This window comes from Crocodylus porosus, unplaced genomic scaffold (genome assembly GCF_001723895.1).
Source record: "Crocodylus porosus isolate Cpor-Errol unplaced genomic scaffold, CroPor_comp1, whole genome shotgun sequence".
Lineage (NCBI taxonomy): Eukaryota > Metazoa > Chordata > Crocodylia > Crocodylidae > Crocodylus > Crocodylus porosus.
Window position 1 is genome coordinate 154957 of NW_017728954.1, and position 7563 is coordinate 162519.

Consider the following 7563-nt stretch of genomic DNA (forward strand, 5'->3'; position numbering starts at 1 on the left):
CAGCACTGCTTCCCCACCCGTCGGACCTCGGCCGCCGGCACAGGTGAGGGGGTCGGGTGGCCTGGGGCCGGCCCCGCTGGTCGCGGGGAGGCGACTGGATCCGGCGCCGGGCCTAAGGCCGGCACCTTCTCCGGGGTGGCTGATGGCGAGAGCCCCGGGCGTCGTCGCGATCCGCGCGCGTCCGCCGCGGGGTGATGGGGGAGCGCGGGCCGCGCCTCCGCCGCCTGCCATCACCTGGTCGCCGCCTGCTCCGCTCCCCTCTCCTCCCGGCTTAGCGGGGCTGCGGGGCCCCGCGCCTGAACCGGGCCTGGGGGTTCTTCCCTGGTTTTTTTTGGCTGGCTTTGCGGGTTTCCAGCGCGTGGGGCGGGTGACTTCTGGCTGGCTGGAGGTGAGGAAGGGGGAGGTGGAGGCTGAGGTTCTGCTGCATTGTGGATGTTCTGCATCCAGCCATTTTGATATCGGGCAGGGAAGATGGTTACAGTTAAGCCCATTACGCTGCAGAAGGGACAGAAAATGGGGCATTTCCCCGCTTGCAGCACTGGCCTTCACCAGGATTGGGAAGGGACAAAGAGATCAATAGCGCTGGCTGGAGCACTCGGGGACCCGCTTCTGTGATGTCAGGGAGCAGGAACACTGCAGGCTTTTGTCCCTCATTGGTGCCACTGACGACTTTAATTTCTTTTTCAGACGGCGCTGGTCTCCGTGCGGCAGGCCAGTTGAGCTCTTGCTGTCTGTGGGAAAGGTTCATGTGGCCTGACACTGTCCTAGCCTGGGCCCCATGGAGCCTCGCTCACCTCCCCCCCTCCCTCCATCCTGTGCCCGCATCCCTGCACTGCAACCTGTGCAGGGAGACTTGGTCTCACTGTGCAAGAAGTCCCATCTTTTTGCTTCCTGTAGAGCAGGCTTTCGTGCTTTGGGACCTGATAGCTTGCTAAAACAGCAGTGGGATGTTTGGAGAGCAAGTCGTAGAGATGTATTTTCTTCCTATATCTTACAAAGACCAGGCTAAGGAGCCTCCAAGCCAAGGGACTGGGGCCTCCTGTAGCACTTGCCTACCCCAAAGGGGTTTGCCAGCGCAGTAGTGTTGGCAGATCTCCTTAGGGCAGGTGGAGTGAACGCTGGCGAAGGAGCCCCGTCCGAACAGAACAAGCAAAACAAGCGAGAGGCCTCTCACCAGTACAGCTCTGCGCTGGAGCTCTTGACATGGTGGCTCTGCTATTTGCCATGCATGCACCCACACCAGCTTGTATCTGGCAAATCTTTTGAGCATAGACAGTCCCCAGTTAGTGTAGTTAGCTAGGGACTAATTGACACTGGAGTGCCCATATTCCAAAGGCGGGGTCCACTGAAACCCAGCCCATCTGTTCATTGAGCTGTAGCTGTGGGAAGCATTGTTTCCTAATGCTTTACTATTGCATGCACGTTCGAGAAAAGAAGGCGTGTTAAGCAAGCCCCTAAGTTGTGTAGGCGCAGTCAGGTCTTCACCTTCTCGTTGCATGATCTAAGGAGCTTTAAAACGTACTGAAGCTTGTCGTGGTCTGCAAGGGCTCCAAGAGCTGAGGGTCCCAGCGAAGGCTTCCAGCTCCTAGGTCTGCTCCATTTAGCTGGAAGGTGGTAGGGGAAGGTACAACCTACACCCTCATCAGGAGGGGAAATATTTGTGCACATTTTAAAATAAAGTGTGTACAGGTCAGTAGTATCTCAGAAACAGATGCGTAGACAGACTTTTGGGAGTCGGTGGCATTTCCTGACCATCCAGCGCTCTACTGGTAACACATTAACCGTGTCTTCTTCCTCAAACACCACCGGGTGTTCCTCAAACACCAGTGCACATCTTCGGAATGGATTTAAGAAACTGAAGGCAGATTTCTCCAGAAAAGAGACCATTCCAGCCTTGCGATAAACAGGCAGGTAATAGGTCTGTGCCATATTGGAACAATAGCGCATCCAGATGTTTGGTGCCTGAGAAACTGAGCAGTGTCTAAAACTGCCCACTTGGAGTAAACCCTTACTGCTCTTCCTGTTCAAGGAAAGCCTCTCTAGAAAGGAGGTGTAATCTGTTGGTGTCTGGGGGAAGTGTTTTCTTTCACTTTTGATCCATGGATTTTAGAAACGGGGATTAGATATTATACTTGATGACACTTGAATTGCCAGGGGATGGGAGCTGGGTTTAGATGCAGTGACTGTTAGAAACAAAGCAAATGGTTTGCTGATCTCTCTGCTGAAGGAAGCTGTGGGAAGGGCACAGACCAGATGTCAGCCATACACTGGTACCGGTTTCTACGGATTCATGTAGGTCATTCCCAGCCGCGACTGGCAACGCTGTGGCCTGAGGCGCAGCTGCCGGTCTACGTCTGCTCCTTGTCTCGAGCTGCGTCTGTTTGGCAGCAAGGCCACGCTCCTCCTGGCCCTGTTTTTACAGCTGCTTGAGACAGGAGGGCTCCTGCTGATGTTTGGGGGGTGCTCCAGGGAAGCTCAGGGTTCTGTCTGGACCAAGCCAGTGGCAGGTTTGGGACTTGTTTTGACATGTTCAATCCTTGTAGTCAAGGGATCTTCTGCATCCTGGCCACAGAGATACCTGCTGGGAGCCTCGGGAGAAGGAAGTCCTTGCGCGTCAGAGGGGAGGGGTTGTGGAACATGGGGGGAGGGGGGTGCAGGCACATCCCATGAGAGAGGCTTGGTGTGCCAATAGCGTGACTTGCTCCCTCATCTGGGTGTAGATGAATGTAATAATTGTATCAGTAGTGAATGATACCCGCAGGAGCTGTTACAGAGGGTTGCTATAGCAGACCCCTTCCCACTTTAACCCTGTTCCATTCAGGTTAAGGTTACAGTGGTTTGACTCGCTTGTCAAACAGACATTGGTGGTCAGATTGTAATCGCTGGTGTGCATGCCTGCAACAGCTGCCCCTCTCCTTTTTTAAAGCAGGGAAAAGGCACAGTTGCCCATTGCTCCAGGTGTACGTGGGCTTGGTAGAGTTGTCCTAAGAGAGGGGCTCAGCTGCCCAACAAGTAATGATTTAACCCTTTGGTACTGTGTTGGGAAGAGGTGCTGAATTAGTGAAGTTGCTACAAAGGGCTCCTCTAGATCTTCTAGACCTCTGAAGGTTAGTTTATGGATGAACCTGGTAAGAGCTCATGAACACTATAAGATCAGTAGGATCAAACAGTAGAGAACAGGATTAACATGGTATGAACTTGGTGTGCTGGAGAAATGGACTGGGATCAACATGCAGAATGAGTAACCAGAGAACAAAAAGTCTAACAAGTGGCTACAACTACTCAAGCAATCATTCTTGCATGTATTATTAAGGATGACAAATGAAGTGACTCAGCAGTACAACACTTTAAAAAAAAAAAAAAAAAGAAGAAATATTATGTAAATCCTGTGAGGTAGTAATGCAGCGCCAAGCAGTCATTGGACAACTGCATTCAGATTACAGTAGACATCTGTCTGTCTTGCAAGACAATGGAATTATTGGGAGCGAGGCATCGGCTCGCTGAACGTAGTCCTCACTTGAAAATAAAGTGAAACTGGAGTGACCTTTCCAGGGCTTAAAAACCTGGACAGCATAGGTCAGTGGTCACCAACCAGTGGATCTCGAGCCATCGGTAGATCTCATGGTTTCTAGGGCTGGAAGGGACCTGAACAGATCATTGAGTCTGACCCCCTGCCCTGGGCAGGATCAATGCTGGGATTGTAATACCCTAGCCAGATATCTATCCAACCTCCTCTTGAAGACCCCCAGGGTAGGGGAGAGCACCACCTCCCTTGGGAGCCCATTCCAGAGCCCGGCAGCCCTAACTGTAAAGTAATGCCTCCTGATATCAAGCCTGAACCTGCTCTCAAATCAATTTGTGGACATTATTCCTTGTTATCCCAGGTGGTGCCCGGCTGGAGATCATCCTTTTGTCCATCTGTCAGGGCTTCACTCCTAGACTGTCTGTATGCCTGCCAGCCAGGGGCTTTCCTATATCTAATGGCTGTTAGGGTCGAGCTCTGAGGATACAGGGCTAGGTAAAGTGAAAAAGGGGGCTGTGTACTTGAGCAGATCTATTAAGTGGTGTCTGTAGACCAGGGGTGGGCAAAATGCGGCCTGGGGGCCAGATGCAGCTCGCTAGGCCATTCTATCCAGCCTGTGAGGCCCCTACAAAATTTAAAAAATTAATATTTATCTGCCCCTAGCTGCTTGTCATGTGGCCCATGATGGCTTGCCAAAACTCAGTAAGTGGCCCTCTGCCCAAAATAATTGCCCAGCCCTGCTGTAGATGATGATGGGCCATTTGTTTTTGTTTTGTTTTGTTTTTTTCTTCTTGAAATAAAAGGTCAGCCAAAAGTCGAGCTGTATCGAGGGAAAATGAAAGAATCAAACCCCCAGTTGGTTGCATCCAGACAATACCAACAAACCTGGGAAACCGCACAGTCTGGTGTGTGTTTTTAATTTGTTGTCTTCCTTTACCATGTTTAATAATATAGATGCAGTCAGGAGTGAGACCGCTGTCTCTCCCCCTCCACCCTGCCTCCACAAGGTTTTCCTTGCTCCCTTCTGTAATGTAGTTGTAGATCTAGATGTGCCCTCACATCACCTGTTAAATGTAGATATGTTGCTGTGTCTGCACCAGCCTGGGAGCACTTTAGGGTAAGGACTCCTCTGTAAAGCACTCAATAGAACTATAGGTCAGCCTTAATGTTGGAAAACTTTGATGAATCCCATCTGCCAAGGAGGGGTATGTAGGAGCTATCATTGTAGGGAATCATGGCTATTTGAGCCCATTTACTAGGGATGCTATAGGGTTAACAGTGTCCTTTCCTGCTTTTTTGATTTTTGTGGATAGTGTCACTCTTCTGCCTGTCGGGAGGTCTATAGCTGGGCATCATCTTTGAGCCTCTCTCTCTCTGAGTCTTTGCATGCAGATGTGTATTGCAGACTTTCTTTTTCCCCCCTAGGAAACAGTTGTAAAATGGTGTATTTCTCACAGATGCATGAGAACGTCCTACCCAGGCTTCCATCCTCTTGCTAGTGTCCTCTACATTGGTCTTGACCAATGCAAACTTGTCCCACCCTGAACCATTCAGAATACAGCTGCAAAGATAATCTTTCCAGCCCATTACTCTATCCATGTCACCCCTCTGTGTTTATTCCTCTGTTCCTCCCCACTCTCCATCATGCCAGAAAAGCTTCTTCAAGATCCTTGACCATCTTTCAATAGCAAATGACAGATGATGGGCAAGGCAGAGAATTACCAGGGCCATCCTCAGATTGGCCATGACACCAGCTTCCCTCTCATTTGCTGAGTTTTCAAACCAACACCTTCTGGCTTTTTTCCCCAAGCCATTTCTCATGCTTGGGAAGTGCCTCTCTCAAGCCTCTGTAAAGTTACCTCCTCACCCTCTGGACCGCTGTATCAGACTTGGTTTTGCCTATGAAAGTCCTGCTCTGTGCTGTGACTTGCTGATCGTGATGACTCGCATGGTAGCTTCCCATAGCTTGAGGCCAGAAGGGCACATTAGATAATCTAGTCCAACCTCCTGTGCGTCACAGGCCCTTCACTTTTTTTTTTTTATCCCAAGTGTCTGTATCAAGATCAAAGACTTTGGACCAAATATTTCAGTCCACAGAACTAAAATATATTGTGCTACACGAGGAGATCATGGGAGATCAAGATGTTGCCAGGGCTGGTGGCTTCAGTGGTGAGATGTCCAGGTGATCTAGCCAGCAGCCCACTTGTTTCCTGGATCTGGGTGGAGGGAGGTTATCCTCCCCCTCTCTCTGCCCAGTCAGTATGGTCTTGAGCGTGTGGGCAAGGCACACAAGCCAGGCACCTGAGTAAGAGACTCTTCTGTGCCACCTCAGGACTGGGGTCTGCCCTGCTCTCTGTCATCTCCAGCCATCACAAGCTCCTGCTTTAGAAAAAGGTAAGGAGGAAAGCATCTAGTCCTCACACATGGACGTTGAAAATTCCTTCCTGATCCTCTACAGGCAACTTGGTGAAGCCTGAGACTTGACAGGAATCGCCAGGGTTCTCCCGCTTGTCTTGGAATGGAAGTGCTTGGAGGCCGGGGTCACCTCCCGAGAGCAGCGTTCGTTGTCCTGCTCGGACACGCTTCCTTCTGCAGATGCACTTTTCTTGTTAACACCCTGGCAGGCGGCCTGCTGAAGCCAGCAAACATCCCGTCTTCCTTTTGAATGTTTCTTTGGAGCTTACTGGAACCTCCCAAAGGAAGGAGCAGAAGCTTTTTATTTTTCTGCGGTATTTAATTGTTGGCTGGAAAATTGGGTGCGATTCTCCTTGAGCTCCTCGTGCAGATGGACTGCGTGAGCGATAGGGCTCTTCCATTTTTGTGAATCGGGGTCTGATCTCTGTTAGGCGGGTGTAAATCTAGAATAACCTCACTGACCTCAAGGGCATTACTGCTGACTTTCACCCAAGTAAATGAGGCTTTGTCCCTATGTGTGCATCCCCACGAGTGGGAGCCTGTGTGGCACAAGGTACTGCTGCTGTTGTCCCTGGGGAACATGCATGCATATGCACTCTGGCACATGGCACGTTGCCCCAGGTGGGGTAGGGGAGGCTGGAGCCAGCACCCTTACCTGGGGTCCGGGAGGCCTCTGGGGGCTGCAGCCATGAGGATCCAGCAGCAGGGAGCCTGGCCAGCAGCTAGAATGTGGCTCCAGGCAGCCAGGCTCTGGTTTCGGGCAGTGTTTGCTTTTATTGTAGGCACAGGTTGGGGGTTTGTTTGTTTGGTTTTTTTGACACTCGGGTCTCCGGGTGTCAACTTCTCTCCCCACTCGCCTGTGCTGCAAATTGGCAACGTAAAGAATGCCTACGTGTGTGATGTGTGCGGCACCCTATACCGGACATGTGCACTCGTATGATGCCATGTGTTGGGCAGCCTGCATTTTGGTAAAAGACCTGCAACCAAGTGGCTGGCGTCTGAAGGCACTGATCAATGCCAGGGTGTGCTGCAAAATGCATGTTTCTCCTGGATTGCTTCTGCCAAATGGAAACCTTATGGGCAAAAAGAATGAAATGTGTGGTGGAAAGAGAGAACTTGGCTCTTCATTGACTCTGCTCAGAAATGTCACGAACTGAAGACTTCCTCTCAAATTTGCAACATTAGTCCAGAAATGACACCAAGAGCAATGAGGATAAAAACCTTGCTGACAAACGCAGACGAGAATTCTGCCTTGTACCGAGAGTTCTGGCTCTTCAACTTAAGCTGTCATGTTACTGCCGTGATAACCCAGGAAATAGGGAAGAAGCAAGATTTTGTTGGTAATATCTTTTACTGGGCTGGTGGTAGAGAGAGGAGAGGTGTTGGAATGCCCTTCCTCAGGGCTGGGAGCAAAGCAGATGCCACCTAAGCTAAATACCAGGTAGAAACAGGTTTTGTTTTTTGTTTTTTTTTTAAAGGGTAGGGCTCTTCAACATCTTCATCAGTGATTTGGATGAGGGGGTAAAAAGCACCTGTTCAAATTTGCTGATGACACTAAGATGTGGGGGGACGTGGGCACACTGGAAGGATGCAACAGGCTACAATCAGACCTAGACAGGTTACAA

General features: G+C 50.6%; 1 protein-coding gene across 7 annotated transcripts in view; it reads left to right on the top strand.

The window, feature by feature from the left end:
* Positions 1-7563, top strand: part of FASN (fatty acid synthase) — a 110291-nt gene that overhangs the window by 64868 nt on the left and 37860 nt on the right. Inside the window, exon 1 of one of the 7 annotated variants that reach the window (XM_019556504.1) lies at positions 13-43. The exons of 5 other annotated variants lie outside the window; for them this stretch is intronic. The gene's annotated coding sequence lies outside the window, so the exon portion shown is untranslated. Of the gene's footprint in view, positions 1-12; positions 44-7563 lie in introns of those variants that run through there. One more of the 7 variants, XM_019556505.1, reaches the window with a different exon arrangement.